The sequence below is a fragment of the Esox lucius genome, chromosome 18, assembly GCF_011004845.1.
Source record: "Esox lucius isolate fEsoLuc1 chromosome 18, fEsoLuc1.pri, whole genome shotgun sequence".
Taxonomy (NCBI): Eukaryota; Metazoa; Chordata; class Actinopteri; order Esociformes; family Esocidae; genus Esox; species Esox lucius.
This window is the reverse complement of record NC_047586.1, coordinates 4035001-4061665: the sequence shown is the minus strand read 5'-3', so window position 1 is coordinate 4061665 and position 26665 is coordinate 4035001. Positions and strand designations below refer to the sequence as shown.

The window sequence follows — 26665 nt, the reverse complement described above, 5'->3', positions numbered from 1 at the left end:
GGAAATACATTTCTAAGTCCCCAGTTATATATCTGGTCTAGAGAGCTGGTCTGGAGATCTGGTCAGGAGATCTGGTAGAGGGATGTGGTCCAGAGATGTGGTCTAGAGAAATGGCTCTGTCCCAGACAGAATTAGTCCATTTTGTGCTAACTACTAATAATTCACTAACTACTGGTAATTAACTAACTACTGGTAATTCACTAACTGCTGGTAATTCACTAACTACTGGTAATTCACTAACTACTGGTAATTCACCAAATACTGGTAATTCACTAACTACTGGTAAATCACTAACTACCGCTAATTCACTAACAGCTGGTAATTCACTAACTGCTGGTAATTCACTAACAGCTGGTAATTCACTAACTACTGATTATTCACTGTAACTCAGGCCAACGTTAGAACCATTTCCCTTTCTCTCCCACAGTGTCAGTTTGATTACCCCGGTCAGTATAAAACCTTTGCTTTCCTCACATTTTCCGCTTTTTTTCCATTCTAGCCTGTTTTCTGGGTTCTTTTTGTGGAGTAAAGTATATTTAGGGACCGTAATAGCCTGGCAAGCAAAACATATAATCAGAGGTGGAAAAAAAATATGCATTTTGTATTATTTTTTGTTAATTCCCTCTCCTCCATTTTTTGGTAAAATACAATTTTGTTAAGTGAAGATTACGTCGACCTCCGGGAAGAAAAACTATTTGGCAAAAGATGAGCAATTATAGGGCTTGAGAAATAGAAGGAAGGAAAAAGAAAGAGAGAAATAGTGGCGGTATTTTAACAAACAGTTTGTGACAAGTCGCAGGGGATATTTTATTGAGCTTCGGTGGCCAATCAAAATGTCTGTCCTGTTAATTTTTTCAGAGGAAGAGAAGGATTAAAATCAGGAGAGAGAAAGAAAACAACGCAAGAAAACACTCACAAGTTCTTTGAATCGGATCTGTCTCTCTATCTCTGTCTCTATGTCTGTCTGTCCTTCGTCTGTCTCTCTGCTTGTCTTGGTTTCTCTCTCCAAGACAGAGGTCGTTATACAGGGAAGTGGGGATCACTCAATGACCACTGTTCCAACTGGTAAGGGTGCCATTAATTCTAGAAGGCACTCTGTATATATAGAGTTGCAATGGTGGTCATTGAGGTCAGTTGGGGGCAGCAGGAACACCTTTCAGAGAAATTCAGGAGGCAACCAGAGCATGCAGTGCCCACCATAATTATTGGCACCATAGGTAACAATGAACAAAAAAAGCTGTGAAAATTCAGTGCATTGTTTTTATCACACCGTTCTGACACTAGATTAAATCATATGGCTCTAACCTTAACATTTGTGAAACTTGTTCTAAGGAAATACTCATCAAGACATAATTATTTAATTTAATAATCTGGGGTGCCAATAATTCTCAAGGTCACCATACAGTACTGTTACCCTCTCATGGTTCTGACATTCTCCCTCTAGGTCATGGTTTTGGATTCCCCATTTTCAAGAGCAACAGGTTCATGAAATCCTAATTTTCATTAGCCAAAATTAAATGTTATACATCTGAATGTTAAATTACTTTTACAATTAACCATTGACTATTTAAATCGTCTGTTGACTATTTAATTAACTAGTTACTCATAAAATTAACTTTTAACTATCTAAAATGACTGCTGAGTATAGAAATGGACTATTGACTATTTCTAAATGCACTTTTGTATTGGGTGCTATTCTTTAAGATTCTAAGGAAATTACATTCTTCATCTTTTTTTAATCATATATGAGTGATGTTATTATCTTTTTTCTGCTACTTTTATGTGTGTAGAGAGACAGAGGAGACAGAGGAGACAGAGAGACAGAGGAGACAGAGGAGACAGAGAGACAGAGAGACAGAGGAGACAGAGAGACAGAGAGACAGAGGAGACAGAGGAGACAGAGAGACAGAGGAGACAGAGGAGACAGAGAGACAGAGAGACCGAGAGAAAGAGGAGACAGAGGAGACAGAGAGACAGAGGAGACAGAGGAGACAGAGAGACAGAGGAGACAGAGAGACAGAGAAGACAGAGAGACAGAGAGAGTTTGGGTATTTTTTTGGAATTAATGAGAGGTGCTCTGCCTATCGGGATGTTGGCCTGCATGTCTATTTATCTGTATCTCTGTCTATCTGCCTGTCTGTCTGGTTGCCTGTCTGTCTTATTGTCTTTTTGTCAGCCTGTCTGTCATGGAGGACATGTGGTACTGCTATTCGCTCCTGGCCTACAGAGGCTTACAGCTGCTTCTTTAGCTGATCCAGAGGCAACCGGATCAAACAGTCCCTGTGGCAGAGGTGTTTATATGTGTGAGTGGAGGTCTGGGTGTCTGGGTGGGGGTTTATATGTGTGAGTGGAGGTCTGGGTGTCTGGGTGGGGGTTTATATGTGTGAGTGGAGGTCTGGGTGTCTGGGTGGGGGTTTATATGTGTGAGTGGAGGTCTGGGTGTCTGGGTGGGGGTTTATATGTGTGAGTGGAGGTCTGGGTGGGTGTTTATATGTGTGTGAGTGGAGGTCTGGGTGTCTGGGTGGGGGTTTATATGTGTGTGAGTGGAGGTCTGGGTGTCTGGGTGGGGGTTTATATGTGTGAGTGGAGGTCTGGGTGGGGGTTTATATGTGTGAGTGGTGGTCTGGGTGGGGGTTTATATGTGTGTGAGTGGAGGTCTGGGTGTCTGGGTGGGGGTTTATATGTGTGAGTGGTGGTCTGGGTGGGGGTTTATATGTGTGAGTGGTAGTCTGGGTGTCTGGATGGAGGTTTATGTGTGTGTGTGGGTGTCGGGGTGGGGGTTTATGTGTGTGTGTGTGTGTGTGTGTGAGGGTGTCGGGGTGGGGGTTTATGTGTGTGTGTGTGAGTGTGTGTGTGTCGGGGTGGGGGTTAATGTGTGTGTGTGTGTGTGAGTGTGTGTGTGTCAGGGTGGGGGTTTATACGTCTGTAAATGCCGATCATACCTCAGACCAACACAGTGGATAATAGGATCAAGTATTAATGTGGTACACGTCAAAACAACTCTGAGAGAGTATAACACACACACACACACACACACACCCACACACACAGATACATGCACACACACGTGCGCGCGCGCACACACACACACACACACACACACACACACACGCACACAGACACACACAGAGACACGCACAGAGACATGAACACACACACACACACACACAGATAAACGCACACACGCACACACAGATACACACACACATATACACACCCATATACACACAAAGACACACACGCACACACCGACACAAACATGCACACACACGCACACACAAACATGCAGACCCACACACACACAGACATGCACACACACACAGATAAACGCATACACACACACAAAGACACACACATACACACACACAAACACTAATGAAATGCAGAGGACATGAGCGAGAGCATCACTCCCCGACACAGATACACACACAACGGATGTGCCCTGTCAAACATAAGGAGTGAAGCTCTGCCAGTGAGACGGGAAAAACAGCGACCACCAGACAATCACCAGTTAAACAGAACAAAGAATACTGAGACAAAAGGATGGAGGAAATGTGAGGGGAGGGGAGGGGAAAGGGATGAGGGGGACAAGAGAGAGAGGAAGGGAGGACGAAGATGGGTCAGGAGAGGGAGCTGTGGAAAATGAGGAAAGGAGGTGAGGAGGCGTGTGATGAAGGGAGCTTGGCACAGGCAGAGAAATCCCCCAGTACCAAATGTCCTTTTTTATCTTTGTCTCCTTCAGGCCTGGAAACAGTAAGACCAGAGGTCAGAACATGGGGATGGACGGGGGAAGAAGGAGGAGGAGAGATGGACAGAGAGGAAGGAGGAGGAGGAGAGATGGACAGAGAGGAAGAAGGAGGAGGAGGAGAGATGGACAGAGAGGAAGAAGGAGGAGGAGGAGAGATGGACAGAGAGGAAGAAGGAGGAGGAGGAGAGATGGACAGAGAGGAAGAAGGAGGAGGAGGAGAGATGGACAGAGAGGAAGAAGGAAGAGAGATGGACAGAGAGGAAGAAGGAGGAGGAGAGATGGACAGAGAGGAAGGAGGAGGAGGAGGAGAGATGGACAGAGAGGAAGGAGCAGGAGAGATGGACAGAGAGGAAGAAGGAGGCGGAGAGATGGACAGAGAGGAACAAAAAAATAAAGGAAGGGATGAGGGGATGTAAAGTCACGGAGGTCTTGGGGTACATAGCAAGGGAAAGGCTTGAACGCGGTGGAGAGTGTGCTGAGCGGAGGGAGGAAAGGAGGGAGGGATGGAGGGAGGGAGGGAGAGAAAGAAGAGATTGAATAATAGAAAGCACAGCGAGTCAGAGTTCTGTCAGTAGACCAGGGCTCCATTCATCCTCCTGCAGAAGAATGAACAGCAGGCCTTCAGATGATAAGAGCAGCTGCTGAGCTGCCCTACAGACCCTGGATCTTAATTTGAGCCAGGTCGCTACAGCAGAAAACAAAATTAGTCCTTCAGCAGGATTGGATTTTTTTTGGGGGGGACTTCAAGTATGTTTACCCTGTTACCCTGCGTTACCCAGGGTGATCAAATTAAAAAAGACCTCAAATTCAATAGGTTTCCCTGTGCCCACGGATACCGTCTGGAGCAGGTGTGTGTGTGCGCGCGCATGTGTGTGTGTGTGTGTCTGTGTGTCTCTCTCTCGGTGCGTGTGTTTCTGGGTGTGTGTGTCTCTGTGTGTGTGTGTGTGTGTGTGTCTCTCTCTCTCTCTCTCGCTCTCTCTGTGTGTATGTGTGTAGGAAGGGGCTGGCTGTGGCCTTGTCTCCCAGACTGGTGCTCTGTGGAGGATTTGTCCTCCTCCTGGGGGTAAGAAGGGATGAATAGGATGGGAAGGAACGGAGTGATGAGAAGGAGCGAAGTGGAGGAGAGAGGATGCTGTCCTCCCCAAAAGCCCTGAACATGATGACACACCAGGGAGAGGAGTAATGCATGGTTTAACCATCACACACACACACACACACACACATCACAACATATATCTAAAACGGCTCCACCTACTAACTCCAGACCACTGACTTCCCCTAACTTTACTGGCTCAGTTATCTTCCTTGGTAACAGTTTATGAAGCCATAATTGATGTCCATCATAACAAATGTGTCCTAATATATTCTTAGGCCCAGCAATGTATCTTGGGAAATCAACAAGACAAATAGTTAATCAAACAGCTGGGGTGCTCAACTCTGGACCTCAGGGCAGATCCACTCCATGTTTTCATTCCAACCCTCTAATCAGGGAATTATTTGAAGCTGAGACACTAGGTGAGTGACATTAATGATGAGGAAGAACAGAAAACCAGCAGGCTCCAGCCCTCATAGGGTAAGAGTTGAATAAACCTGGTATAGAGAATCAGTGATTCTCATATATGATAGACAGAGAAGAAAACCACATAAAGGAGAGAAAAAAATAAATTAAGAAAGAAAGGGAATGCGTTTGGGCATGTGTGACAGAACTGTAGCAAAGGGACTTCAATTATAAAGAAATTGTACCATTGTTTTAAGACTAACTCTCCCATTGTCTTTCAGAGACTAACTCTCTCATACAGTCTACAAGAAACTAACTTCATAATTTTTTAAGAGAGTAATTAACTCTCCCATACTGTCTGTATGAGACTAACTTTACCGCATTGTCTTTAAGAGACTAACTTTACCACATTGTCTTTAAGAGCCTAACTTTACCACATTGTCTTTAAGAGCCTAACTTTACCACATTGTCTTTAAGAGCCTAACTTTACCACATTGTCTTTAAGAGCCTAACTTTACCACATTGTCTTTAAGAGACTAACTTTACCACATTGTCTTTAAGAGACTAACTTTACCACATTGTCTTTAAGAGACTAACTTTACCACATTGTCTTTAAGAGACTATCTCTACTGCATTTTCTTTAAGAGACTAATTCTAGCACATTGTCTTTAAGAGACTAATTCTAGCACATTGTCTTTAAGAGACTCACTTTACCACATTGTCTTTAAGAGACAGAGAGACCTGCCATTTCCCACAGAGACCAGAAGAGGAGGGGGCAGAGAGGAGGATTTATACGTTTCACCTTGAGAGGAAGGCCACATTAAGAACAGCAGACAGAACAGCAGTCTGTATAAGAGTGGAACGATGGAGACAGGAGGGGGATAACAAAGAGTAAATAAATAAACAGATGGAAGTGGTCTGGGCAGACTCAGGGAAGGAATGTATAGGACCACACTGAGGTGATTGTGTGTGTGTGTGTGTGTGCACATACACCTGTCAACCTCCTTATAACCTACATGAAACCTCTCCGATAATCACCATGGTGATCCCATCTGTCCTGGCTTACAAGGTCAAGGTTCAAAGTTTCTTGAAACCGTAAAGCCAAGAAGGTGAAAGACCAGCCAGTAAACCTGTGTGGCCCAGTTCTAAGGCTGAAACACAGGCTGACAAGACATCAGGAAGTTAAATCGAATCAGTCAAACAGCCTGAATATGTCCAACTTCACACTCACAACTCATGTTTAAGTTTATAGTTCTCCACAAACGCTAACACACTGAACAATATACACAAAACCATTTTCCAAAGTGGTCCAGAAGAAAGACCATTTATCCCAACACACAAGCACTATTCACATTTTCACACACACACTTCTGTTTCATTTAACCTTTTCTGTAAACCCAGGCCACTACAACACAGAGCTGTACTGATATACCCACTATAACCTACCCACTACAACACAGAGCTGTACTGATATACCCACTATAACCTACCCACTACAACACAGAGCTGTACTGATATACCCACTATAACCTACCCACTACAACACAGAGCTGTACTGATATACCCACTATAACCTACCCACTACAACACAGAGCTGTACTGATATACACACTATAACCTACCCACTACAACACAGAGCTGTACTGATATACCCACTATAACCTACCCACTACAACACAGAGCTGTACTGATATACCCACTATAACCTACCCACTACAACACAGAGCTGTACTGATATACCCACTATAACCTACCCACTACAACACAGAGCTGTACTGATATACCCACTATAACCTAGCCACTACAACACAGAGCTGTACTGATATACCCACTATAACCTACCCACTACAACACAGAGCTGTACTGATATACCCACTATAACCTACCCACTACAACACAGAGCTGTACTGATATACCCACTATAACCTACCCACAACAACACAGAGCTGTACTGATATACCCACTATAACCTACCCACTACAACACAGAGCTGTACTGATATACCCACTATAACCTACCCACTACAACACAGAGCTGTACTGATATACCCACTATAACCTAGCCACTACAACACAGAGCTGTACTGATATACCCACTATAACCTACCCACTACAACACAGAGCTGTACTGATATACACACTATAACCTACCCACTACAACACAGAGCTGTACTGATATACCCACTATAACCTACCCACTACAACACAGAGCTGTACTGATATACACACTATAACCTACCCACTACAACACAGAGCTGTACTGATATACCCACTATAACCTACCCACTACAACACAGAGCTGTACTGATATACCCACTATAACCTACCCACTACAACACAGAGCTGTACTGATATACCCACTATAACCTACCCACTACAACACAGAGCTGTACTGATATACCCACTATAACCTAGCCACTACAACACAGAGCTGTACTGATATACCCACTATAACCTACCCACTACAACACAGAGCTGTACTGATATACACACTATAACCTACCCACTACAACACAGAGCTGTACTGATATACCCACTATAACCTACCCACTACAACACAGAGCTGTACTGATATACCCACTATAACCTACCCACTACAACACAGAGCTGTACTGATATACCCACTATAACCTACCCACTACAACACAGAGCTGTACTGATATACCCACTATAACCTACCCACTACAACACAGAGCTGTACTGATATACCCACTATAACCTACCCACTACAACACAGAGCTGTACTGATATACCCACTATAACCTACCCACTACAACACAGAGCTGTACTGATATACCCACTATAACCTACCCACTACAACACAGAGCTGTACTGATATACCCACTATAACCTACCCACTACAACACAGAGCTGTACTGATATACCCACTATAACCTACCCACTACAACACAGAGCTGTACTGATATACCCACTATAACCTACCCACTACAACACAGAGCTGTACTGATATACCCACTATAACCTACCCACTACAACACAGAGCTGTACTGATATACCCACTATAACCTAGCCACTACAACAATTTGTCAGCAGGCCATCATGTGTATGTTGGTATTAATAAAAAGGACACCAGGTAGAAGAGAAAGAGGCAGCGGGTGAAGAACAATCAGAGGAGGCGGACCCTAAGAGGAGGCGGACCCTAAGAGGAGGCGGACCCTAAGAGGAGGCGGACCCAAACAAGATTCGCGACACCGTTTGTGACCATGTTCTTTCACATCGTTTGACAATGAGGGACGCCGGTCCAAGAGGACGGCCACGCCTGAGCCCTCTCACCGTTGCGTCTACCGCCTGGACCAGGAAATGGGTGACTCAGTGCAAACCCACCAGACCGCCGTGCTGACCACTCTGTTTTCCATACTCTGAATCTGGATTGCCTTGGCCCACGCTGGACAGCACAATGGACAATTACTGCAACATGAGACTTATTTACATGACAGATGAAGATTTTTCTGGATTTCAAAAACCCTTTTAATGAAACTGGGCCCCAGATAATCTCCATTATAATGAGCCCTGTATTACTTGTTGTGACGGTGGCTCTGGGTGGCGCAGTGTGCCCTCGCCAACAGTGGTGGAGCGCCTACGTGTTAACCGCCGGTGTGTGTGTTCAACTGTGCTGACACCAGTGTGTGTGTGTGTTCAACTGTGCTGACACCAGTGTGTGTGTGTGTGTGTTTTCAACTGTGCTGACACCAGTGTGTGTGTGTGTTCAACTGTGCTGACACCAGTGTGTGTGTGTGTTCAACTGTGCTGACACCAGTGTGTGTGTGTGTGTGTTTTCAACTGTGCTGACACCAGTGTGTGTGTATGTGTGTTTTCAACTGTGCTGACACCAGTGTGTGTGTGTGTGTTTTCAACTGTGCTGACACCAGTGTGTATGTGTGTTTTCAACTGTGCTGACACCAGTGTGTGTGTGTGTTCAACTGTGCTGACACCAGTGTGTGTGTGTGTGTTTTCAACTGTGCTGACACCAGTGTGTGTGTGTGTGTTTTCAACTGTGCTGACACCAGTGTGTGTGTGTGTTTTCAACTGTGCTGACACCAGTGTGTGTGTGTTTTCAACTGTGCTGACACCAGTGTGTGTGTGTGTGTTTTCAACTGTGCTGACACCAGTGTGTGTGTGTGTTTTCAACTGTGCTGACACCAGTGTGTATGTGTGTTTTCAACTGTGCTGACACCAGTGTGTATGTGTGTTTTCAACTGTGCTGACACCAGTGTGTGTGTGTGTTCAACTGTGCTGACACCAGTGTGTGTGTGTGTTCAACTGTGCTGACACCAGTGTGTGTGTGTGTGTTTTCAACTGTGCTGACACCAGTGTGTGTGTGTGTGTTTTCAATTGTGCTGACACCAGAGTGTGTGTGTTTTCAACTGTGCTGACACCAATGTGTGTGTGTTCAACTGTGCTGACACCAGTGTGTGTGTGTTCAACTGTGCTGACACCAATGTGTGTGTGTTCAACTGTGCTGACACCAGTGTGTGTGTGTGTTCAACTGTGCTGACACCAGTGTGTGTGTGTGTTCAACTGTGCTGACACCAGTGTGTGTGTGTGTGTTTTCAACTGTGCTGACACCAGTGTGTGTGTGTGTGTTCAACTGTGCTGACACCAGTGTGTGTGTGTGTTTTCAACTGTGCTGACACCAGTGTGTGTGTGTGTTTTCAATTGTGCTGACACCAGAGTGTGTGTGTTTTCAACTGTGCTGACACCAATGTGTGTGTGTTCAACTGTGCTGACACCAGTGTGTGTGTGTGTGTTCAACTGTGCTGACACCAGTATGTGTGTGTGTGTTTTCAACTGTGCTGACACCAGTGTGTGTGTGTGTTTTCAATTGTGCTGACACCAGAGTGTGTGTGTTTTCAACTGTGCTGACACCAATGTGTGTGTGTTCAACTGTGCTGACACCAGTGTGTGTGTGTTCAACTGTGCTGACACCAATGTGTGTGTGTTCAACTGTGCTGACACCGGTGTGTGTGTGTGTGAGTGTGTAACAGTGACTTGGCTTCTGGTTTTACACAACAAGGCCAGCTACTGGTTTTTAGAGTAAGAAAGTAAAGAGAAGTGAAAGGTCAGTACATTACCATATTCCTTCTCTCTTCTCTTCTCTGTTTCATTCACTCTCGCTTTCTCTCTGTTATTTTCTCTCTCTCCCTTTTACCCTCTGGCTTCATTGGTTACAATGACATGTATTTGTCTGTCCCTGACAATTAGAAATGCTACCACTTACCTTGTTTGTTCATATCCACAACAACAAATCAGAAACCAGCTGAGAGGGATGATGTTAGAGGAAGGCGAACAGAGGCTCTGAGATCGTTACCGGGGAGTGTGTGTGTGTGTGTGTCCATCCGTGAGTCAGTGCGTGTGTGTGTATGTGTGTGCGTGGGGGCCATTACAAGGCGGCATTCGTTAGTGAAATCAATCACACCAGATCAAATATTCTCCCCTATGAATCCCAGGATAACATTGCATTCATCCAGGGCCCAAAATACTGCACACTATTCATTCCCACTGGCTCCATAATACAAGCCCACGTTTGTTTTTCTGTCCTTGTGGGGACCCCTGAGCCAGAAATCACATTTTCCCTGCTGCCAACCGTCCCAAAAAACCTGCACTGGGGAAAAACTATTTTGGGTACTACAACCTTGTACCGTGTACACACAGACTGGGATCACACACACACACACACACACACACTCACACACACGCACACACACACACACTCACACACACACACACACACTCACACACACACTCACACACACACACTCACAGACTGGGATCACACACACACACACACACACACTCACACACACACACACACACTCACAGACTGGGATCACACACACACACACACACACACACACACACACACACACACACACTCACACACACTCACACTCACACACACACACACACTCACACACACACACACACACACTCACACACACACACACACACACACACACACACACACACACTCACACACTCACACACTCGCTCACACTCACACACACACACACACTCACACTCACACACTCACACACACACTCACACACACACAGACACACACACACTCACACTCACACACACACACACACACACGCTCACACTCACACTCACACACACACACACACACACACACACACACTCACACACACACGCTCACACTGTAGTCTCACCATACTCAAACCTCACACACACCGTACAGAAACATGGTTTAATGAAATTGCAAACTTTCAAATCCCGTTGAAACGTTTTTGTACAACACAGTGGTCAAACAGTCATGTATCCGCTCTGATGATGCTTCTTATATCAACGAATATCAACACAATCACACAAACGTTATCTTTCTATAGGTTTTAATAGCAAAAGATTCTCCAAAACCAGTCTGATAATGGAAAATGTATAAATGATATCATGAATACACACTCCCTTTCTGTAATTGTATGTAATTAGGTAATGCATGGATATGAATGTAGTGGATAAGTTAGGTATGGTATTTAACACTCAAAACTGCTTTAAGAAATGCCATTGCTGGTCTTTGGACAGCAAGTTATTTGCTAAAGAGTCATTTGTTAACATTAGCTGTGTTTCTGAAGATCGTTAAGAGCTTTAACATTGTATGCAGCCTTTGATGCACTTCATTTTTCTAGGCAGGGCATCAAGTTACATTTTAGGTTCACCAGCAAATTTACCAGGTATAATCAAAATCTTGCAGCCAACACTTTCCCTTTACCCCATAAAACACAAAATGAACGAGTATGCAATGTAATGGTTTCAAATAATTTCAAGAATAAAGTCTTTAAAGAATAAAGTATTTCTAGTTACAAGTAACGTGGTATATTGCTGCACAATTTACAGAAATATTAGACTACAATAATAACTCCGCTTCAACTGACTGTCCTGAGGTAATTTAACGTTGCTGCTAGCAATTGCAGTTCAAACACAAACTAACACTGAAAACCATCATGGGTGTGCACAAAACAATGAAAATAATGTTTTCACTGATCTACCAGGCCCAGTACCGTCCAGCCCTCCCTCCCTCTCCACTTCTGGAGACCGTGCGCACTCTGAAGTTGGTCGCGCTGCTGGCCTGCATAAAATGTGTTGGATTCGTTGGCTGCCTCCTACTACAAGGACAGTGTGCTCGCACATGAATACAATAGCACCAGGGGCTCAATAACCTTAAGAACGGTGTTATAACTTGATAGATTAAATATATATATATCAACAAAATGCATTTCATGTGTCTAACAAAAAGTTCATGTCAATAATTGCTTTTGTTCCTTTCTGTGGCAGCTATGGTTTTGCCACGAGCACCACGGTTAAATGAACACAGTGGAGAAGCAGGTAACCACAATCGGTATGAAGGATCGGGCGAATTTGGAGCAATCTGGCCGGGGCATCCCAAGAGAACAGGTGTGTGTACTCTACATAGAAACCATATAAACACAGATCGCTCTGTGGTCTGTGTGTCTCTGAGTGACTGTGGTAGCCATAAATTAGGGCCTGATGTGTGTTCTTGGGAATCAAGAGTGCTTTACAGCGAGTCATTTAAAACAAAATCACCTTTCCTCAACACGGCAATCTGGCAATCTTTCCCCGGCTCAGAGTGTGTGTGTGTGCGTGCATTTGTGCGTGCGCGTACATACGTGTGTGTTTTCTGCTCGTTAGTTACCCTGATGAAGAAAGCAACACATGCCAAGGCCCCACGTCTGTTAACCTCAGTATAAATAGCCTTAATTCACTGGTGTTGTGATTTCAGGACAGATTTCCTGCACCTCTCTCCCCTGACTCAACACATTCCTCCACCTGTGGCTGAACGGACCATCATATCAGAGAGCCCAGAGACTACGTGAAAACACCACGGTGAACAGTCGCTCATTACCTTATTAAACTTTGGCCAGAATATTTGGGCGTAAGTCAGCATAAAGGGTAAAGCATGACCTGGTTAATCATTAATATCCAGTGCCTAGGTACACAAGGAATCCTTCAGACATGAACTACAATTCTGCAGGGACCGAATTTTTTTTTAAGAACAAAAACATGTTGTTACCCTGTTTAATGGGCTGACAGGAAAATCACATTTTCCACACGGACAAAAAGCAAATGTCCGTTAATCGTTTTCAAATAAATATGCATAGCATAGCATCATCTTCCGCTTATCCGGGGCCGGGTCGCGGGGGCAGCAGTCTAAGCAGGGATGCCCAGACTTCCCTCTCCCCAGACACTTCCTCCAGCTCTTCCGGGGGGACACCGAGGCGTTCCCAGGCCAGCCGGGAGACATAGTCCCTCCAGCGTGTCCTAGGTCTTCCCCGGGGTCTCTTCCCGGTGGGACGGGACCGGAACACCTTCCCAGGAAGGCGTTCCGGAGGCATCCGAAACAGATGCCCAAGCCACCTCAGCTGACCCCTCTCGATGTGGAGGAGCAGCGGCTCTACTCTGAGCTCCTCCCGGGTGACCGAGCTTCTCACCCTATCTCTAAGGGATCGCCCAGCCACCCTGCGGAGAAAGCTCATTTCGGCCGCCTGTATCCGGGATCTTGTCCTTTCGGTCATGACCCAAAGCTCATGACCATAGGTGAGAGTAGGAACGTAGATTGACCGGTAAATCGAGAGCTTCGCCTTGCGGCTCAGCTCTTTCTTCACCACGACAGACCGATACATCGACCGCATTACTGCAGACGCTGCACCGATCCGTCTGTCAATCTCCCGTTCCATCCTTCCCTCACTCGTGAACAGGACCCCTAGATACTTAAACTCCTCCACTTGAGGCAGGCACTCTCCACCAACCTGAAGTGGGCAAGCCACCCTTTTCCGACTTGTGATCGGGACAATACAAGGCCATCCTAAAATGTGCACTTTTGTTACACAACACAGTGACACATATTTCTGAGGTTGTGAGGGAGCGGGCAATTAGCATGATGACTGCAGGATATCCACCAGAGCTGAGGTCAGATCATATTCACTTCTTTACCATAAGCCACCTCCAATGTTGTTTCAAAGAACTTGGCAGTATGTCCAACTAGTCTCAACACTGCAGATCACGTGCAACCACAGTAACACCCAGGACCCCCCACATAAGCCCAGGACCCCCCCACATCAGCCCAGGACCCCCCACATCAGCCCAGGACCCCCAGATCAGCCCAGGACCCCCCACATCAGCCCAGGACCCCCCACATCAGCCCAGGACCCCCCACATCAGCCCAGGACCCCCTATATCAGCCCGGGATCCCCACATCTGGCTCCTTCACCATCCATTTAAGACCAGCCACCAAAATAGCTGATGAAACTGCGTGAATCCACAACCAAAAACGTTGTACGGAAATTGTCAGAATCCATCTCAGGGAAGCTTGAATTGCTCTTCGTCCTCACCCAAGGCCTGACTCACCCAGAGCCTGACTCACCCAGGGCCTTACTCACCCAGAGCCTGACTCACCCAGAGCCTGACTCACCCAGGGCCTTACTCACCCAGACCCTTACTCACCCACGGCCTTACTCACCCAGGGCCTTACTCACCCAGACCCTTACTCACCCACGGCCTTACTCACCCAGACCCTTACTCACCCAGAGCCTGACTCACCCACGGCCTTACTCACCCAGAGCCTTACTCACCCAGAGCCTGACTCACCCAGGGCCTCACTCACCCAGGGCCTGACTCACCCAGACCCTTACTCACCCAGACCCTTACTCACCCAGGGCCTGACTCACCCAGGGCCTTACTCACCCAGGGCCTGACTCACCCAGACCCTTACTCACCCAGACCCTTACTCACCCAGACCCTTACTCACCCAGGGCCTTACTCACCCAGGGCCTTACTCACCCAGGGCCTGACTCACCCAGAGCCTTACTCACCCAGACCCTTACTCACCCAGACCCTTACTCACCCAGACCCTTACTCACCCAGAGCCTTACTCACCCAGAGCCTTACTCACCCAGACCCTCACTCACCCAGACCCTTACTCACCCAGACCCTTACTCACCCAGACCCTTACTCACCCACGGCCTTACTCACCCACGGCCTTACTGACCCACGGCCTTACTCACCCACGGCCTTACTGACCCACGGCCTTACACACCCAGAGCCTAACTCACCCAGAGCCTTACTCACCCAGAGCCTGACTCACCCAGAGCCTTACCAAAGGTTGGCCAAAGGTTGTGGACAGAAGCTGGTCAAAGATCGTGGACAGGTGTTGGCCAAAGGTCATGGACTGGGGTTGGTCAAAGGGCAGAGTGTTTTCCTCACTGGACCTGAGTGCCTAACATCTCAGGGACAAACCGCACGTCTCCCAGATGAAGATGAGGCTGGTGATGAAGACGATGGTGGTAAAGATGATGATGATTCCACAACCCTGTCAGTCTGGTCCGCACTATCATAGCGTGTGTGTCTGCGTGTGGAAGCGTGATTTACACGCATGTAGAGTGGGAATGAGTGACTACAGAGCAAAAAGAAGCAGCAAGCCGCTCTGTCCGACCCCAGGGCCAAAGAGACACAGAGATATGTGTAATAAGTGTGAATGAAGCCGTGAAACGGCTCATAAGACAGGAACACCAGGGTCGGGGCGGTGGTGCGTGGGTCCCAGACACACAGCCGGCTCTCCCCCACTTATCCCAGCCTTCTTAACAAAGTGAAAATAACCCCAAAATACTGTGAATGACAGCTGGTGCCTGGAGTCAAACGTGTCGAATGCAGCGTGGACGTTCACGCAGTGGTTTCTCAGCGCTTTAGAACGTATGATAAACAGCAGTTTGGTCTGGGATGGAAAACAGTCGCACCACTCAATAAAAATAAAGCAAAACAAGCTCCCCATTAGGACTTAATGAGAGTTTTATAGAATCTGAGGACACAGAGAGCCAACAGTAATAGACTCACAACAAAGTCTCACACACACACACACACACAGGCAACTACAGAGCAAACCCTCAGACAGATTTGAGTGTGCGTTTTGAAAAACAAGATTTGGTTTAAGTTTACAATGTTATCTCCTCCAGATACTGGTGTTTAAAACCTCCCACCAGGGAACCAGAGTCGAGGGGACAGGCCGTGCGTACCATGGACAAACCATAGAAATACCATGGACAAACCATAGAAATACCATGGACAAACCATAGAAATACCATGGACAAACCATAGAAATACCATGGACAAACCATAGAAATACCATGGACAAACCATAGAAATACCATGGACAAACCATAGAAATACCATGGACAAACCATAGAAATACAATGGACAAACCATAGAAATACCATGGACAAACCATAGAAATACCATGGACAAACCATAGAAATACCATGGACAAACCATAGAAATACCATGGACAAACCATAGAAATACCATGGACAAACCATAGAAATACCATGGACATACCATGGACAAACCATAGACAAACCATGGACAAACCATAGAAATACCATGGACATAGCATAGACAAACCATGGACAAACCATAGACAAACCATAGATAAACCATGGACATACCATGGATAAGAACAAGCACTATTTAAATAATCTGATCAAAAAACGCTCCACTTCGCAGCAGTGTGATCTAAATCTAGCGTGTGTGTTACACGACTAAGGGACACTCAGAGATGCATATTTCAGAATAATCTCCCTGTCTGAAGGATTCCACAGGGCATATCCCCAAACCTTTCTTTTCTGGAACCTGTTTTACTGCCAGCCTTTAGTCACAGCCCAAGGTCAGCGCTGATGTGTGTGTGTGTGTGTGTGTGTGTGCGCGTGTTTATCTAGTCACAGCTCAAGGCCAGCGCTGATGTTTCTGTGTGTGGGTGAGAGTGTGTGTGTGGTGTGTGTTTATCTAGTAATAGCCCAAGGCCAGCGCTCATGTGTATGTGCGAGTGTGTGTGTGTGTGTATCTAGTCACAGCCCAATCCCAGCATTGATGTGTGTGTGTGTGTGTGTGTGTGAGTAGTGAACAGCGGGGGTAAAGAAGTGAAGGAATCTTTGTGTCTATGGTAACCAGATCACAAAATCAATCATTGATTTCATTGCTGCTACACATGCACATGCTCACACAACACACCCGCCCTGTCCAGCTCTGCGTCCCAACCCACTCATCCCTGTAATAGGCCCGCCTGCCTGACACGCTGTAACCACGGCAATAAAAGGGATAATTAGCAACTCACCTGCCCTCTGAATGGGAACTGTGTGGACTTCCTGGCCTTCACGCAAAAGAGACTGCCTAGAGTTAAAACTACCTTCTCTAACACACACAGACACAGACACACACACACAGACACACACACACACACGGATAGAAGTTAGTCTGCTATGAATGACCCTGGTGGTGAAACTGAGCTAGACTTCATCTAAAAGTAGACCTCATAGCACACACACGGTAGTCCTGACTGCAGACTCCCCCAGTGGAACCTCCTTGTAGAACCATCACATCATGACCACCCGCCTAATGTTGTGGAGGTCCCCCTTTTGCTGCCAAAACAGCCCTGACCCGTCGAGGCGCGGCCTCCACAAGACCTCTGAAGGTGTGCTGTGGAACCTGGCACCGAGACGTTAGCAGCGGATCTTTTAAGACCCAAGGTCTCCCAGCAGAACATTACCCGAAGCATCACACTGCCTCCGCCAGGTTGCCTCCTTCCCATAGCGCATCCGGGTGCCTTGTGTTCTCCAGGTGAAAGACGCACGCGATGTAAAAGAAAACGTGATTCATCACAACTTCTTCTATTGCTCCATGGTCCAGTTCTGAGGCTCACGTGCCCATTGTAGGTGCTTTCGGCAGTACAGGGGTCAGCAGGGGCACCCTGACTGGTCGGCGGCTACGCAGCCACATACGCAACAAACTGTGTTCTGACATCTTTCTATCAGTACCAGCATTAACCTTTTCATGAATTTGAGCTACAATAGCTCGTCTGTTGGATCGGACCTCACGGGCCAGCCTTCACTCCCCACGTGCATCAGTGAGCCTTGGCCGCCCATGACCCTGTCACCAGTTCACCGCTTTTCCTTCCTTGGAACAATTTTGATAGGTACTGACCACTGCAGACCGGGAACACCCCACTTGGGCTGCAGTTTTGGAGATGCTCTGACCCAGTCGTCTAGCCATCACAATTTGGCCCTTGTCAAAGTCACTCAGATCTTTATGCTTGCTCATTTTCCCTGCTTCTAACACATCAACTTTGAGGACAGAATGTTCACTTGCTGCCTAATATATCACACCCACTGACAGGTGCCATGATAACGAGATTATCAGTGTTATTCACTTCACCTGTCACTGGTCATAATGATTTGGCTGATCGATGTATATCCTCAGTGTAGACATCATGTCCTCAGTATAGAACTAATATCCTCAATGTAGAACTCATCTTAAGTGCAGACCTCATATCCTCAGTAAATAACTCATATCCTCAATGTAGACCACATATCCTCAGTGAATAACTCATATCCTCAATGTAGACCACATATCCTCAGTGAATAACTCATATCCTCAGTGAATAACTCATATCCTCAGTGCAAACCTCATATCCTCAGTGCAAACCTCATATCCTCAGTGTAGACCTCATATCCTCAGTGCAAACCTCATATCCTCAGTGTAGAACTCATATCCTCAGTGCAAACCTCATATCCTCAGTGTAGAACTCATATCCTCAGTGCAAACCTCATATCCTCAGTGCAAACCTCATATCCTCAGTGCAAACTTCATATCCTCAGTGCAGAACTCATATCCTTAGTGTAGACCTCATATTCTCAGTGTAGACCTCATAACGTCATAGTAGACCTTGTAACCTTACAGTAGACCTCAGAACGTCATAGAAGACACACTGGGTGGATCGACTTCCTGCCTGTTGGGCCCTGTCTGGGGTTACCCTCTGATAGGGCCACAGTGTCACCGGACCCCCCTGTCTCAGCCCCAAGGTCTTACGCTGCTATATTATTGTGCTGGGGGAGTAAGGTCAGTCCTCCTTCTCCATTGTATATCCTTGTTATCTAAGGAATGTGTTCTTCCTTGTCTCCTGCGCTGCTTCAACTTGGGAGGTCTTGGACCACACCTCAGGAATACCAGACTCAAAACACTCGTTGCTGTCCCTGTCCAAAGTCCTCCTGATTGTGTTACAGATCAAAAAGATACCAGACAATTTCAGTTGCCACTACGCTGACCATTCTCCACCCCCGGGTTGTCCCCCCCGTCCATCTGGTCATGCTTCTGACCTGGATTAGGTTTTATAGACTCCGGACTCAGCCCACGCACATTTATTCATTACTACAATTTGTACTCTCAAAATGTTCACCCGGCACAGCCAGAAGAGGACTGGCCACCCCTCAGAGCATGGGTCCTCTCTAGGTTTCTTCCTATGTTTCAGACTCTTTCAGGGACTTTTTCTTAGCCACTGAAAGAGTCTTTGGTCCCCATTAGAATAAAAACATTTGAAAACACACACACACACACACACACACAGACACACATACACTGAACAGGCACACACATAGAGAAAGATGGAAACAGGCACTCACACACACACACACACACAAGCACACGCACCCTTCTGACCAATTTCTCCTATATCCTAATCATATTCTGTGGTGACGACCTTGAACTTAAAATTTCCTCAGCCCTCTAGCTGGACTAAAACCAGTGAAAACACCAGCTGAGTTCTTCGCACATAGCCACACACCCAGTTTCCCCACTTCCCTTATATCGCACACAGGGGTACGGTCACTGGGACTCCATCTTGGATAATACTCTCCGTATCAGCTTCCAGCGGTGTAAATGATCAATGTAGCGGCAGCAGGATGAACGGGTCACAGTGACCAGAGAGACAACTTAACTGTTCCTACCATTATCCTATGGTCGCCATAAACCGTAAAGGGTGTGCGGGTCTGTGTGTGTACATGCGTGTAATGGCTGTCAAGTGGTATATTAAAACTATAAGAAAGACCCAGATTCCAACCCCAGCCCGGTTTTACGTCAGAGTCCCGGCCTCAATGGTTCAGGGGATAATGGATGTGGTCGGATGTGGGATGTTTCAGCCCAGCTGACCTAAATAGAGAGAATGTCTCCAGAGCACACGTCGGCCATTTTGTATTGGGATAGTTTTCATAACGAGGTCTCCGGGGGGCTTTCCCTGTCTGCGCCAGGAGACGGAGGGTCTTCAGCGGACTGGCCATGTAACGACAAGCTCACCCAGACTCCCAATTCCCGCCAACACACACACACACACACACGTAACCTGACCAAGTGCGCTCAATCACCACAACCAAGAGACTCCCAGCTACCTCCGATCATGGATATCACCAGTCTGTCACCCTGTTCACCTCAACTCACGCTTCCGCTACGGTTGCACAATATTGGAAATAACTGACATTGCGATGTTTTGTTTATCTGCAGTATTTTGTTTTTCTGCGATGTATATTGCGATATGAAAAAACTGAGGATGTCTTCAGGAAGAGCTTTGGCTATCAACCTGAGAGTCTGTATCCTTCATTCCTCCCCAGCCCCATCCTCTACAATTAACATTTATGATTTTTTTTATATTTCAGAACAGGTTGGTAGGTAATAATATGTAACAGTAATAGTATAGCAATAGCAACAGTAGTAAAATAGAATGTGCAATTGGGCATAACTTGGCCAAGAAACTGCAATCTGGTCCACTGGTTCAGGGCGGCAGCCTTCACCATGTTCATGGCATTGTCTGTTGTCTGTTGACTCTCATCTAGGCCTCAATCAGCTAAAGCTTCTCTCATCCCTGTTGCGATATTCTCACTTGTATGATCCTCTAGGAAAAATGCAGTTTGCAAACAGCGACTTTTGAGGTGAAAGTCCTCATTAATAAAGTGTACGGTCAGACTTATGTAGGGCTCCGTTGTCCGGCTGGACCACAAGTCTGTTGTTGCTACATAATATTCCACTTGTGACAGCTCTGTTTCAACTTGTGTCTTGTATTTCTCGTACAGCTCTGGGATGGCAACTTGAGAAAAATAGTTGCGTGATGGAATTACATACCACTTGTCAAGCAAACGGATCATGTTTTTAAAACTCTCTTTGGTAACCGTGTTAATTGGTACCATGTCTTTGGCGACGTGAAATGTTATTGAATCTGTGATTTTTCTCTGCCGTTTGGAACCTTTCTTGTATGGTGTTTTTGCTTTGGACGGCATTGAGATGCTTTGCACTCATCATATGAAGATTTGTGGTTCCGTCTTAAATTATCAAATAAATTGGTCGTGTTGCCTCGTGTTGTGGCAATAATTGCAAGCCACTCTTGACAAAGTACCTGTTTATGGTCAACATCATCCTGTCTGTAGCTGAAATATTTCCATATAATTGACAATGCATTTCTTTTTGCAACCAAATTCTCAATTTCGGTATTTTTTAACTGTTCCTCACTCATCATTTCGTCACGCGCAAGCAGAGCCTGAATGTCAACCACGTGGAGCAATGAACCCTGTGTTTAAAATAATAATAATAATTTTTATAATTAACTGTGTATCCAATAACCCATAAATCAGAGTAAATTAAGTTATATCAGACAGATATAATGCTAGCTTTCCATTTGAAAAATATATATATATATTGTAGACTGATATATGTTTACCTTACTAAATCGCAAGTTCTGCGATGTGACTATTGCAGATGCATACAGCACAATGTCGATGCAAAAACTATATATTGTGCAGCCCTAGCTTCAACCCATCTCACTGTTTAGCACTATCTCTTCAAGCCACGACACTCTTCACCACATCTCACTCTTCACCACTACCTCATCAAGCCACATCACATTCTACCACATCTCACTCTTCACCACTACCTCTTCAAGCCACGTCACTCTTCACCACATCTCACTCTTCACCACTACCTCTTCAAGCCATGTCACTCTTCACCACATCTCACTCTTCACCACTACCACTTCAAACCACGTCACTCTTCACCACATCTCACTCTTCACCCATACCTCTTCAAGCCATGCCACTCTTTAGCATTTCTCACTCTTCACGACATCTCACTCTTTACCACTACCTCTTCAAGCCATGTCACTCTTTACCATATCTCACTATTCACGACATCTCATTCTTCACCACTACCTCTTCAAGCCATGTCACTCTTCACCACATATCACTTTTCACCACTACCTCTTCAAGCCACATCACTCTTCACCGCTACCTCTTCAAGCCATGTCACTCTTTACCACATCTCACTGTTCACCACTACCTCTTCAAGCCACGTCACGCTTCACCACATCTCACTCTTCACCACTACCTCTTCAAGCCATGTCACTCTTTACCATATCTCACTCTTCACAACATCTCACACTTCACCACTACCTCTTCAAGGTAGTGGTGAACAGTGAGATGTGGTAAAGAGTGACATGGCTTGAAGAGGTAGTGGTGAAGAGTGATGTGGCTTGAAGAGGTATTGTAGACTGATATATGTTTACCTTACTAAATCACAACTCTTTACCACATCTCACTGTTCACCACTACCTCTTCAAGCCATGTCACGCTTCACCACATCTCACTCTTCACCACTACCTCTTCAAGCCATGTCACTCTTTACCATATCTCACTCTTCACGACATCTCACACTCCACCACTACCTCTTCAAGCCATGTCACTCTTCACTACATCTCACTTTTCACCACTACCTCTTCAAGCCACATCACTCTTCACCACATCTCACTCTTCACCACTACCTCTTCAAGCCACGTCACTCTTCACCACATCTCACTCTTAACCACTATCTCTTCAAGCCACATCACTCTTCAAAACATGTCACTCTTCACCACTACCTCTTCGAGCCACGTCACTCTTCACCACATCTCACTCTTAACCACTATCTCTTCAAGCCATGTCACTCTTCAAGCCATGTCACTCTTCACCACATCTCACTCTTAACCACTATCTCTTCAAGCCATGTCACTCTTCAAGCCATGTCACTCTTCACCACATCTCACTCTTCACCACTACCTCTTCAAGCCATGTCACTCTTTACCATATCTCACTCTTCACGACATCTCACTCTTCACCACTACCTCTTCAAGCCACGTCACTCTGTACCATATCTAACTCTTCACAACATCTCACTCTTCACCACTATCTTCAACCTTTTTTTTCCTCTCTACCGATCCTCTCCCTCCCCTTCTTCCACCCAATATGAACAGTATTCAGTGTTGTATTTTGCCTAAAAAGAGTGTTTTTTTATATTTATGACCTATGTGGTTTAGCACAGAGACGAAGACACACACACACAAGCACGCACGCACGCACACACACACCCTCACACACGGAGCTCTCTGTTTAAAGTCTGCAGAACTCAAGGTTTACGAGGGCATGCCGGGTTTCGTTTGGACACAGCAGTTTCCCTGACGATCCCCAGACAGACAGGTTCTATTTCTCTTCCTCTGTAGTTAGGGAAGGAAGGATCTGACTTTTATAGCTGACCACATGCTGAACGAACGGCCGGCAAATAGCCTAGTGGTTAGAGCACTGGCCCCGAAGCCCAAAGGTTGTTGGTACAAATCCCAGAGAAGACAAGGTGAAGAATCTGTCAGTGTGTCCTTGACCAAGGCAGTTATATCTAATTGTTCCTGTAAGTGGCTTTGCATAACATCAGCTCCTAACAGATGAATTCAGACACATTACAACCAAACAGAAATGGCGCCTGTCTGTCTCTGTCTTCCATGATCTGTATGTTGGCCAGCAGTAATATATGGGAGGTAACTGGGAATAGAATGGAAGATTTCAGGCAAACGGCTGGATCTTTGCCCCCCAAGGACACAATGCCAAACTCCGGAAAATGCCAGAAATTGGCAGACAAAGAAAGGCCCTTGAAAGTCTGAACATCAAGACTCTATTCCACTTTTTTCTACCAAGCCCAGTGACATTAATACTCATGATATCATCTGGTTTGGTATTTTGTTTCTGAACAATGGGAAAAGCAACTAGGGCTTCGATCAAAGGCAGAACTACTATGCCAAGCTAAAGGCTTCCATGCAAAAAAGAAATGGTTATATTCTTGGTAAACATTACCATCAAAGTGTGTTTGAGTGTGTTTGAGTGTGTATGTGTGTGTGTGTTTTAGTGTGTATGTGTGTGTGTGTGTGTGTGTGTGTGTGTATACATGCGGATATAATGTGTGCTTGACATTCATACACTTTTCATTTTATGTTTTATGGGACTTATATAAACCTCATGAGCCTTCACATAATATCATTAGTACCAGATCAGAAGGACCCTCTGGTCCTCCTGGACATCCCTACATCTAATAGAAGTGTTCTGCGGTTTGCTGTTTCTAATGAAGTCCTTCTCTGTGGCACACTTCACCACATGGGCACAGGGAGGGGAGAGCCAGGGAGGGACTCTAATGGTTCCACCAGGAGCTGGTCCCAATCTGTGTTCCAAACAGCACCCTGCACCCTATATCTACATGCAGTCAAAGGGCAGCGCCCCTGAAAACAGCACTGGCATTTGGGAAGCAGTCTGTGTCGAAGCCCTGTGCATGGAGGGGCCTGGGCTCCAGGAACCTCCAACCCAGCCAGGTGGAGTCAGATCACAGGGCCAGAAATGGGCTCTCTGATGGGGCTGGGTCTCAGGAGCGGCTGGATAGTGGAGCTTTATCCATCTGTCTATATGTGCCCAGAGCCACAGAGGGAGGAAAACAACTACCTTTGGCTCTCCCATGACCTGAGGTGCTGAAGGGTCACCTCTGAAGAGATGTAGCCCAATGAAATAAAGAATAAGATTGTCCATTCTTCACACACGAGACAGTGGGAGAGGAGAGTGAAGTGTAACGTGGGAGAGAGACAGGAATATATCACAGATGTATAGGCAGACTACAGGATGTATTTAATGATATGCGTTTTCAAAAGAAAACTGCATCAGAAAACAACTGTCCAAACCCCACGCCTCCACGTATAATGTTTAAGCACCATATTTTAAGCACCTAATTTAGCAGGTCAAAATGCAACAGAATATAATCACAGCAATGATCCAAAAGTCAACTCACGAGTTAGCGAGTGGGTACAGATTGGTTGGTTGGCAAAAACATGGGGATATCCTAAATAGAAATCTGAATAGGGACTTAAAATTGCTTCGAAAAGTTACCAGATTGAATTTTTATACGTACCTTCCACAAAGTTATGACAGCGTATTTCTTAGTCTGTCCCTTTAAAATCAGCAGAGATTTAATCTAGAGCAGCAACGGTCACAAAATTCTGTACTAATAAATGAATGTCATAATATTGTCGAGAAAATGTAAACATTTTAAGTTTGCGCAATTATCCAAAATGTCCTTTCGAATACGGGAAAGCCCATGGGAATCAAACCCATAACCCTGTAGTAGTAAGTGAGTGACACACTGCACCAACTGAGCTACTTGGGACCTAAACGACTTACTGATTTGACATGATTCATAATGTTGTGCTGTCTACATTTGTAGGGAACAATTGGCTAAAGGTTCCAAGCCTGGCATGCTCCTCTAATTACCTATTAAAGAGTAATCACAAGAAAACATCTGAACGGAATTCAGTAAAACAGATAGAATTCTTAATTTTCTTTTTACCAGGTATACTGATAGAACATTAAATGCAATATATTGTACACCAAGGAACTAGGTTACAGAGGAGAGAAGAAAATGGGCCTAAAAAACAAATACTGCAATATATGTCATTCATATACTCCTCACATTTTTGCTAATATTTGATTATATTTTTTTTTTGTGACAACACTGAAGAAATGACACTTTGCTACAATGTAAAGTAGTGAGTGTACAGCTTTATATATATATATATATATATATATATATATATATATATATATATATATATATGTGTATATATATAAATATATATATATAAAATGACATATATTGCAGTAGTTCTAGTGCCTAAAAAGGTTGAAAACATGTTTTAGACACATCGATACCACTAAACTGGTAACCTTACAAAAACCTAACTAGATATCAAACTGGGAAAGAGACAGAAAGTGACAGAGATCAATAGACAGTCTTGACCTTGAAAACAGTGACATGCTGTCACTCTTTCACCATCAACTCCCTCAAAGAAACCAACCAATCTGATCCAACAGCTTGTATTCTGTATAAACTATACATTAATCACTTTCCAGTACAGCACAATCAGTGAGCTGGTCTAAACTACACAGCTACATACAACACAGCAGAACAGAAAAGAGCAGAACAGAAAAGAGCAGAACGGAACAGAGCAGAACAGATTTAAACAGAGCTGAAAAGTATAGAGCTAGGCAGAATAAAGCAAAACAGAATAGACAAGAACACTCGCAGTATTGACAGGGCAGAACAGAACAGATTACTGCCTAACAAAAAGGACAGAACAGAGAAATAAGAGAACAGACGAGTACAGATGAGAACTGAACATAGGAGACCAGAACAGAGTACAGAACAGAGAACAGAACACAGGAAGAA

General features: G+C 45.4%; 1 protein-coding gene across 14 annotated transcripts in view; it reads right to left on the bottom strand.

Annotated features, from left to right (window-relative positions):
* Positions 1-26665, bottom strand: part of LOC105024897 (ELKS/Rab6-interacting/CAST family member 1) — a 254096-nt gene that overhangs the window by 90896 nt on the left and 136535 nt on the right. The gene's annotated exons all lie outside the window — the stretch shown is intronic.